The sequence below is a fragment of the Tupaia chinensis genome, unplaced genomic scaffold, assembly GCF_000334495.1.
Source record: "Tupaia chinensis unplaced genomic scaffold, TupChi_1.0 Scaffold000051_1, whole genome shotgun sequence".
Taxonomy (NCBI): Eukaryota; Metazoa; Chordata; class Mammalia; order Scandentia; family Tupaiidae; genus Tupaia; species Tupaia belangeri.
In genome coordinates this window covers 465,502-475,527 of record NW_006159509.1, presented here as the reverse complement: position 1 = coordinate 475,527, position 10,026 = coordinate 465,502, and the positions used below count along the sequence as shown (strand labels likewise).

The following is a 10,026-nucleotide window of genomic DNA, read 5'->3' as shown; positions in this document are numbered from 1 at the left end:
TGGGGGGCGCAGGGTGCTTCGAAACCCGTGCGGGGAGGAGACTGGCGGGTTGGGGACAGCCGCGTTCGCGGAGCATGCGGTAACCTTCCTAGGGCGGAGAGCGCTGGGTCCACTGCGTGCTGCTGGGAGAGGAAGGGGACGCCAAGCAGAGGCAGGGGCCTTCGCCTGGCTCGGGTCACCGTGCCTCAATTTCCCCCGGGCAGAGTGGAGGAAGGTGTACTGGCCGGGCTCCAAAGCCCTGAGTGCAGGTTCCGCGCCGGGAGCCGGGAGGGAGCAGCGTCCTGATGCAGCAGGAGTGCAGGAGGCTGTAGGTGCCACAAGCCGCCACCTCGCGACTAGAGCTCTCAGAGTTTGTCGCATATCACTCCATATCAAGTTGACATCGAATTGCTTCGTAGCGTGGAATGGAGAAACGTGCTTCATCGGTTTAAAATATAAAGTAATTGCGGAATCGATTTATTGTAAGCCCCTTAACCTGCCCCCCCCAAAGAAAACTTGAGCTTGCAAATCACAAGATAAATAAAGCAAACTAGCAAAAAAAAAAAAAAAAAAAAAGATGATTTGCATGTGCATTATTTGCTCACTCTGTAGAAACTAATCTATTACCGTTGAATTGTTATATATATTTTAAGGATACTTGTTAACAGAAACGTTTGGTTACTGTAGCAATCTTTTGTGTTATTGTAGCTTTATTTTAAAAACTTGGAAACAGCATTGCAGAAGCGCAATGTTTTTTCATCGTTTTCTCACTTTTGTTTCCAGATGAAACACATTTTTTTTTTCCAGTTGCTACTATGCTGAACATAGTAAAATTGCTTAGGGTGAAATGCAAGATGGAAAAAGATTTCTTTTCAGGAGAGAGTAAGAGCAGTGTAGTTCTACTGACATTTTACTCACAAAATGCAGTTCATAGGTTCCACTGGGGTTTCTTTTGTAGTTTCCTCCTAAAACATAGAGTGTCATTACTATTAGGGTTATTGGATCTAATGAGACAAAGTAAACAATTCTTTCTCTTAACTGAAGTCAAATTCTTGAGCTTATTTCCATCAGTTCTTTGTGTATTGCTTGGTTGTTTTATGAAGCTTCTTGTTTGCATCCCTAATACATCTTAACATACTTTGAAAGACTTAAGAAGCCATGGGCCTTTCATTGGATTATGAATAGCCTTTAAGGTTGGTGCTGCTTATAAGCCTGAGATAGGTCCAGCTCTAATTTTGGATACTCAGGTGATTTCCCAAAGTTGGCTCTACGCTGCATTTATACATAACCAAGGTTTAATAACAGGAAAGGCTTGTCCTGAAAACAATAAGGACAATATGATGACCATCTGTACAAATTACACCTATAGCAAGTCTCCTGTTCTCAGGGCACATTCCCAAGTAGAAGTAAGAAGTCTCCCCTTAGCCTTGGGTTCTTCCTGACCTGCAGGAAGCAGCTAAGCCTCAGTTTACCCTTTCTGATGTGAGGTTTCATACAACCTCACAAGGTTCTTGATCCAGAAATCCTATTTCCTCAGTTTGAAGAAAGACAATAAAATGTAATCAAAGGCTTATTTACACACTGCCCTTACCTTCAAAAACAACACATTCCCCTAACCTAAAACTAACAACAGAAGTTAGGTAGAAGAGGGACTTTATCATTGCCAATGAAGAAAGACATAACAAAGTAGATTTTGTATTCAATTTATAGTCTTCTTTTTTTTTTTTTGTACTTAGTTCTTGCAGCTTTGTTACTGCATGTATAATTTTTAATTTATGTCCATGTGTGATTTCTGTACTCTTAGGTCATCAGGAGAGTCATGATGTCTTTTTCTGTGTTTATCTATGCACAAATGTATCATGACTTTCCCGACAACCCAACATATGGCGGGTTAATGACATGAAGACATTTATAGTGAACTAATGCCTTTAAAAATAGAGCTCCCTCAGAACAGGAGGTGGCAGAGGGTAAGAGATAGGGAACCAAGGATGGAGGGAAAAAAGCAAAACATACAGAAAACAAGAAATGGAAGATCATTTGCTAAGAATAACATGTTTGTTGATGTGCTTGGTTGAGACAATATACAGTGTACTCTGTATGGAAAATCTCATTTTGTATGCTGTAATGATGTACAGTGAATGAATGCAAATACATAAATTGGAAAAAAAAATAGAGCTCCCTCTATTCAGGTGGCCTTATTTTATTCAACTCCTTCTTTGGCTTGTAGTTGAAATTCTTGAGCCTATTTAAATTTTGTTGGATTTGGACTTTTTAATTACATTTTTTTGAATGCAAGAACTTTGAGATACTGAGATAGCAGATAAAATTATAGCATGTTGCTTTTAGCTTCCCACTCAGCCCCGTCAGATTTGTTGGATGAGTGTTCTTTATTTAATGTTTGGAATGTAGCGATCCTGAAGATGGTATGATTTTCCTAACTCTAGCATCCAACCCAGCACTTGGGGTACAACATAGCATTTCTAGCCCAGTGCTGGAGGACACTTAAAACTTTGACCATATTTATAATCATGGCAAATCACATTAAAGTCAGAACTAACCTTAAGCTCCAAATGGTCGATTTTAAGTTTACTACAGTACCTCTCTGGAATGGTTAAAAGATTGAAGGAGTCTGGCTGATTACATGATAATAACCAATTAAGAGCTGTCAGGGATAGTTTATAAGTTATACTGCACACAGAAGTCCTGTGGATTTATTGGTCATGCCTCTGCCTCCACCTGAGGTCTTTACTCATTAAAATAATCACATTAATTTTTCTTCCCCACAAATGTTTAGAGTTGGGCCCCTGAGGCTGCAGAAATGAATAAGACATAGTGACTCATGATCTAGTCAGGAGAGATGCTGAAGACAAATAAATTACAGTACAAGATAAGTGCTTCCAGAAAGGTCTGCACCAATGAGACTGAGGGACAGAGAGGAATGAGTCTCTTGGTTTGAAGGAAAAGACACCATGGAAATGGTGACATTTTCATAGGCTTGTAAGGAATGCCTGAGAAATTGGCAAGAGTCTTCTAAGCAGAGAAGCAGATACTCCAAGCAGTAGGAACACTGTGATGGTAGGCAGAATAATGCCTGCCCAACACAAGATGTCCATTTTGAGACTTTGCAGATGTGATTAAGTTAAGGAGCTTGAGATGGGGAGATTATTCGGGATTATACAGGCGAACCCAGTGTAATCATAAGGACCTTGTAGGTGAAGCAGGGAATCAGAAGTCAGCGTCAGAGCAATGCCATATGTGAAAGTCCCAGCTGGCTCTTACTGGCTTTGAAAATGAAAGGGGGACAAAAACAGGGAATGTGGGTACACTCTAGATGCTGGCAAGGGGAAGGAAACAATTCTCCTGGAGAACCTCCAGAAGAAATGCAGCCCTGCCAGCAACTTGATTTTAGCCCATTAAGAACCATGCTGAACTTCCAAGCCGCAGAACTGTAAGATCATACATTGTGTTAAATCATTAAGTTTTGGGTAGTCTGTTACAGGAGCCTGGGAAGCTAATACAATCACATTACAAAGAAAGATTTGGTATGATGGGATAATGGCCAGGAGGAGGGGAATGGAGTGGCTCATTTATTGTGACAAACTCAATGTCATACAAAGGAGTTTGGGTTTTATCTTATTATAGATAAACAATGGGGAACCAGCTAGGGATTTTTAAATAGCAACATGAAATGAACAGACTGCTGCCAGAGTTTGTCTTCCCTGAAAAGCAATATAGGGGGGACCAGCAGTTGGTGTAATGGCTCTATCACTGGACTCCCATGTAGTTGACCATGGTTTGAGTCCCAGATCTGGTGGCTTAAGTTCACACTGGGTGCGTGTGTGTGCGTGCCCAAGATCCCAAGAACAGAGGAGAAGGGATTGCGGTGTGACCATCCTGCCTGGGGGGTGATTTCTCACTTCCTGTCTCTCTTTCTCTGTCTTTATGGTGAGTGCACAAGCCCTATAGCAAAAACCTCTCAAAAAAAGCAATATAGGGGCCAGAGAGTGGCATAGTGGTAGAATGCAACTGCTCTGTGAGAGTGACCCACATAGGAAGGTTCTGGGTTTATGTCTAGAGACCCGCCCCTCCTGGAGTATGCCAGGCACAGGTGTCCCCATAATCAGGGCTGGCTAAATGAGGAGTAGATTACAGCATGGAGACTCTATTGAGTTGGTCTCTCTTTCTCTTACCCTCTTGTTCATGGAAGAATAGCTATAAATAAATAAATAAATAAATAAATAAATTAATTAATTAATTAATTATATATTTGATTAAAACCCTGAGTTTCAAGGACAGTTTCATTAAGGAAGTCTAACTAGAGATGATCAATAGGTGACAGAAATCTGGAACCACAATATCATAATTCTCCTTTCTGAATTAATCAGAAGTGACAATATTTCTATGCATGTGTGAAATTAATAGCATAAGAAGACTTTAGAACTTAAGGCAAAAGGGTCAAGTCACAGCTTGATCACTTTGTCTCTGCTCCTTGTCTTCTGAAGCGTAGTCAGCTGTTCTGGTGCATACATGAGCAGGAAGCTGGGCGAGCTCAAATGTAACATAATTAACTTGAGAATGATGAGATTTTACATGGGCTGACTCTGACCAGTTGGTAATAGCTGCGTACAATGTCGTGGGCTTGTACTGGCTCAGGTGGGAAATTGCTGTGATCAATTGGCAGTGTTTGCCATGGGTTCCCTGTGTGGCAAGGGATGGCTGACAGCTATAATACTAGATGACCTAACTTCTATGTTTAAATAGAAGAAATCTGGTCCTTCTTTCTGAACGTATTCAGTGTCTTTTATGTACGAGGCCCTGATATTGGCCTGTAAAAACTTACAGTCTGCCTGGGTTGACATTTTTGTGTCTGGAAAACTTAACCAGGTTAGGAAAACCTAATCTAATAACCTAATTGTCTACCTCAGTGTTACCAAAGTGGCTCTGAATTGAAACTGAAGTATATAAGAAAAAAATCAGTAAGAGAAAAACAAAATTTTTAGATAGTGTGATAAAGGAAGACCTGGACTGGCACTATTTCTTACCGGAAACCACAGCAAAACTTCATGAAAATTAGTCTTAATAAAAACAGAAGTTTACTTCGTAGCCATAGTGTATAGCTTCCATTTGTATAACTTTGTAAGATGTTTGCCCAATGTACATAATGAAGCAATGATTATTGTTTTCCACTGTAGAGCAGAAACGAATCTTCTCTGCCTTAGTCTTTGGGATGCTGCACTTTCTTAACTGTCCCCATCCATCAGCATCATCATTATCATTATTGTTATTTTATAGGGTCCTGCTTGTATTGCCCATACCTCCTGAGTTGCTGGAATTACAGATGCACATCAACATGCTCAGCATTTAGGTTGGACTGGGAATGGAACCTGAGCCTCCTTGGGATCTGAGTACAGGGCACAGTGTCTTAGCCATGTGCACTGCTGCAGCTGGGCCCTTCCCATTCTTTTTTTTTTTTTTTTAATTGCTCCTTGACTGAGGGTTTATTCTCTGCTTTCTCTGGGTTCTAATCTTGGTTCTTGGTTTGCTCACCCTGTGGCCCACTGTGCTCCTTTTGCGTGATTTATTTTCCTCATGACTCTGTCAGTCACTCTTGTCTCCAAACCTGCATCTCCAAACTAGACTTCTCAAGTCCATATTCCATCCACTTACTAATTCATTTATTTATTCAACAAATATTGACAAACTGAGATCTTATAACCTAATGGAAAGACAGATATGCAAAAGACAATTACAGTGAATACATGAAGTCACGAGGGAGGGTTAGTGAGTAAAGGAGTGTCTGGGTGCTACTTGGCAAGTTCTAGAGGGCTTCAGAACCAAGCCCTCAAGGCTAAGTAGGAGTTTGTCACATAGGCAAGGTAAGGAAGGCACAGAGGTGCTGGGGAGCTCAGAGGAGTTTAGGAAAGTGTGCCCGTGGGGCATTGTGATGGGAGAAGGGGTGGGGGAAACTCCACAGATGAAGCTAAAGAAGTAGGTGAGAGTCAGACTGTAAAGCATCACATATGTCCTACTAAGGACTTTGGTTTTATGCTACTGACAAAATGAAGCATGAAATATGCCACGTCAGATCTTTTGGCTTCAGTCACAGAATGGCATGTGGATTGGAAACAGGCAAGTCTAGAGGCGAGTCAGGGAGAAAGGAGTCTTTCAGAGTCATGTCAGTGGAGATGGGCATGTAAACCAGGGAATAGCCATTGATGTGGGTGGCTGATATTTGGGAGTAAAAATTACTAGAAATTGGGAATGAGTTGTCTCTATGGGCAGGAAAGTAAAGGAGATGTTTTAAATAATGCTCATGAAATTAATTGGATTATCTGGTGTCCAGTACCTTAGGAATGCAGAAGGCATCTGTCTTGAGGGATTGTGGGCTTAGAGTAGCTTTCTGGGGCTCCTCTTCCAAGGGCATGCCATGGCATCCACAGAGAGACTAATCTCTACCATGTGTGCTTGACCAGAAGGGATTTAAAGCAGGGAAGGAGCAGTAAAACCCATACACAGAGCCTTTGTGTGGGGAGAAGTTGCAACCTGATCATCATTGGGTACCTAACTTGTAAGAGAGGCATACAAGGAAAAAGGCATTAATTTCCTGATGGTTCCTAGCTCTTTAACAAAAGCATTTGGCACTTGCTGATGAGACTGAAAGAAAATTGGTGGGGGTGGACTTTCCTAATTCTAGATTGAGATGGTAACTGGTAACTCAGGTAGAGACTGAGCTGAAATTGACTTCTGGTAATTAGGGGGAAAGAGGAAACCTTGCTGAGCATAGAAATGTAATCTGAACCCTTTTCCTTCCATTGAGATAGATTTGAGTTTGCTGATGGTGGAAAAACATAAAAGGGTTTGCTCCTTGAGGAAATAAGTGGGTTGTAGTAAAGTGCTCCCGAATCATCCATTGACAGAGACCACCCAGTTTAGACAGGACTGGAGAGTATGGGATGGTAGCGGTGGGGTACAAGGGTGCTAATTCAAACCATTTTCTTCAGTTCCTTAAAGCAATACGTCTACTAGACAAGATAGGGTGCATCTGTTCCATCTGTACCTTTCTGGGCCTTCTTGAAACTAGCAGGGACCCACTAGGTCATGAGGTGGCCCCAAAATATTGCTCTTATCTACACTATTTTTTCTTTTAGAGAGAGAGAGATTTTTGCTGTAGAGCACATGTGCTTGCTGGAGAGACAGAGACAGAGAGAAAGAAAGCAAGAAATCACCCCCCAGGAGAGATGGCCACACCACAATCCCTTCTTCTCTATTTGCCTCTTGGGATTTTGGGCAAACACTCACACGCGCCCCAGTGTGAGTTTTAAACCACCAGGTCTGGGACTCGAACTGCGGTTGTAGTTGACTATGTGGGAGTCCAGTAACTTAATTATTACACCATCTGCTGATGCCTTATCTACACCATTTTAAAATAATTATTTCCTGGACATTTATGACAGTTTTAACACATGTATGCGCATTGAGGCAGTTTGCCCAAGCTTTGCTATTCACTCAGTATAGGTCAGAGTGAGTCCAGAGACAAGGGCTCTGCAAGGGGCCTCCACTCACGCATTGGGAGCTTGCTCTGTGCCTCTTGTACTGTCACATGAACACAACACAGGCCTGCCCCATTTTAGCATGGCAGGGGGGCTCAGACAGAATACAGCTACAGGAGTGTCTTGTAAAACAAATGAAATGTTACTTGAATATATGGGAAGTTATTGTTGCAGTTTTCATATGAATTAAATCAAAGAGTTTGAATTACAAGATATCTGCTGACTGTTTTTCACCAAGATCCGTTCTTAAAGAGTATATAAAAACACTTGGTGTGTGGGATTCAGAGAAATGTTCATTACACAATTCCACTTTGTGATAATAGACTGGTAAAACAAGAAAGAGAAAAGGCTATTTAACTACCCTCCAGTTTTTGAGTGCATTTTCTCAAATAAGTGAATTTTTATTCTGGTGAAAAAGGAGACCCTAGGTGATCTGGATTTTACGCTGTGAATCTGAATGGCCTTAATCAAACAACCAGAGACACAAAGGAGAGAGGGATGGTCAGACATTTTGAAATATAAATTAAGTGGGTGATTGCTTTTCATTTCAACAACCCTAAGACCATGTATGTGACATACAAAAGAGCCCCACAGACTTTACTTATATTTCTGTAGCCTCTGCCTCCTTTTCCATGTTACCTTGAGCCTCTGCTCTCAGGACCATCTTCGGAATACACCTGAAGTTTCATTGTGAGGAAAGGACGCAGGCCTGGAGACCAACTTTTAAAGAAATCTTAGTTCCTATTTTTAAATTAGGTTTGTGCTAACGAATAGACATATTTACTGAAAATGTCTGAGCAACGGGTACCATTTGTAGGAAATGCTCGGTTCATAGTAGGTCTGATTTCAGGAGCATAAAGGTAGAATAAATTGACCAGGCAGCTATCCAGGCACTCACTGTGAGCAGAGCAGAAGTGACCAACATCAACAGGAGTGCAGCCCTCCTGGAGCACACAGTCCGTGGGCAGCAGACACATTACGTAAGTATTTAGTAGTCAAAGCTATGAACACAAAGGGAGGGCAGAGGTAGAAAGAGAGTGATGGAGAGGTGGACACTTTTATAAAAGGTGACCACGGAGGGGCCTTGCTGATGAGCAGCATTTGAGCTGAGGGCTGATGTTCTCTGGAAGGAAGAAGTGGTACAGTTAACCTACCAGGTTCCTGAAACACGATCCAGAGAGCAGAAGGGCAAGGGTTCTGGTGTGTCTGGCACATTCCAGGATTAGCAGAGGCCAGTGCTGCTGGCAGGGAGGGAGTGAGCGAGAGAAAGGCTGGAAATGCAGACTGCGAGGCAGCCTGGGGGCCTGCTTCAGACAGGCCATAGGCAGGCCTGCTCAGGTTCTACTCCGAATGGGGAACGGCTGGAAAAGGTACACTGTGATGATTTAAGAGATTTAGTATTTTATTTTCATTACTTTTGAGGCCTTTCCTCATACACGGATCTTACTAATCATTTTAAAACTAATAAAACTAATAGATGTCTGGTGCTAAGAAAGTCAACAAATATTGGAGTGCCAGCTGCATTTTAGGTATGGTGGGCTTTTGTTAAAGATTCCATCCCAAAATTGCAAGAGCGGACACTGGGTCCCTCTAGTTTTCTATCAAGTGGAATGAAGGTGTCAAAGTCCTAGATGCAGGCGGTGGTATTTCTTGACAGTTACTCAGTAGTACAGCAAAGATCACACATTCAGGGGACCTTGCTCTAAAGAGGAAAGGTTAACTTAGGGGCATGGCCCTGGGAACTAGCCTAATCACCCACCCTTAGTCCAGTGGACAGGTAACAGTCATGAGGCCCAGTCTTTATGCTGCCCCAAGAGCAGGGTTGGAGGGAGACACTTGCAGCTATACCTGAGGGAATGATCCTCACTGTTAGCTTCTTGGCTAGTCCCTGCTGGCCCATCCTGTAGATAAAGGAGTCCTATAGGAGTGTGGGCTGCTTCACAGCTGCAGTGGGACAAGTGCATCTGGAGAGTATGAATGGAGGGTCCTAAGGCTCTGAGAGCTTGAGCCCATTTCCTTCTTCATTATATTGTCCGGAATGTAAGGAACACACAAGCAGTTGTGTTCCTGTGGAGAACAAGTTATCATGTGCTATATAGAGCCCAAGCTGTTTCTGTGGGCCATCTGCCAAGTCACATGTTGTTTGGTCATCACAGTATGTGGCCCTGATTGGGTTTTGTTGTTGTTTTGAGAGGTTTTTGCTAAAGGGTGCATGTACTTACCAGAGACAGAGAGACAGACAGAAAGCAAGAAATCACCCCCCACGGGGGCAGGGGGTGGGGGGCTGGGGGTTGTTGGCCATGCCACAATCCCTTCTCCTCCATTCTTCTCTTGGGATTTTGGTCACACACACAAGTGCTTGGCATGAGTTAACCCACCAGGTCCAGGACTAGAAACCACAGTTAACTTTGAGGGAATCCAGCTACATAACCATTACGCCATCTGCTGCCCCCCCCCAAAGGGTTTTTATATGAATGTGAGTAACTCCATCCCTCTT

At 42.6% G+C, this 10,026-nt stretch overlaps 1 protein-coding gene across 2 annotated transcripts in view; it reads left to right on the top strand.

The window, feature by feature from the left end:
- MFAP3L (microfibril associated protein 3 like) overlaps positions 1-10,026 on the top strand; it is a 53,847-nt gene that overhangs the window by 2,291 nt on the left and 41,530 nt on the right. The window lies entirely within an intron of this gene.